At 34.6% G+C, this 214-nt stretch overlaps 1 protein-coding gene across 1 annotated transcript in view; it reads right to left on the bottom strand.

Moving 5' to 3' along the window:
• Positions 1–214, bottom strand: part of LOC119588112 — a gene marked incomplete at its 5' end in the record, with an annotated part of 5529 nt that overhangs the window by 1872 nt on the left and 3443 nt on the right.

The raw sequence follows: 214 nt of genomic DNA on the forward strand, positions 1-214 counted from the left end.
ATTCTGGCGTATTTTCATGCAAAATGATTTTGCAACATGACATAAGCGCGAAAATGAGATTGCAAAGAAGGGAATGCAATAAACTAGCGGTGCCAGCTCACTCGCATAAAAGTGAATTATGAATACATTCTCAGTGTATTTCATATTAACCATTTTGTTATCTCTCTATGCTGGCATAGAGTTTCTTACAGATGTAAAGAAAACACGAATTTTA

This window comes from Penaeus monodon, chromosome 23 (genome assembly GCF_015228065.2).
Source record: "Penaeus monodon isolate SGIC_2016 chromosome 23, NSTDA_Pmon_1, whole genome shotgun sequence".
In the NCBI taxonomy this organism is placed as follows: domain Eukaryota; kingdom Metazoa; phylum Arthropoda; class Malacostraca; order Decapoda; family Penaeidae; genus Penaeus; species Penaeus monodon.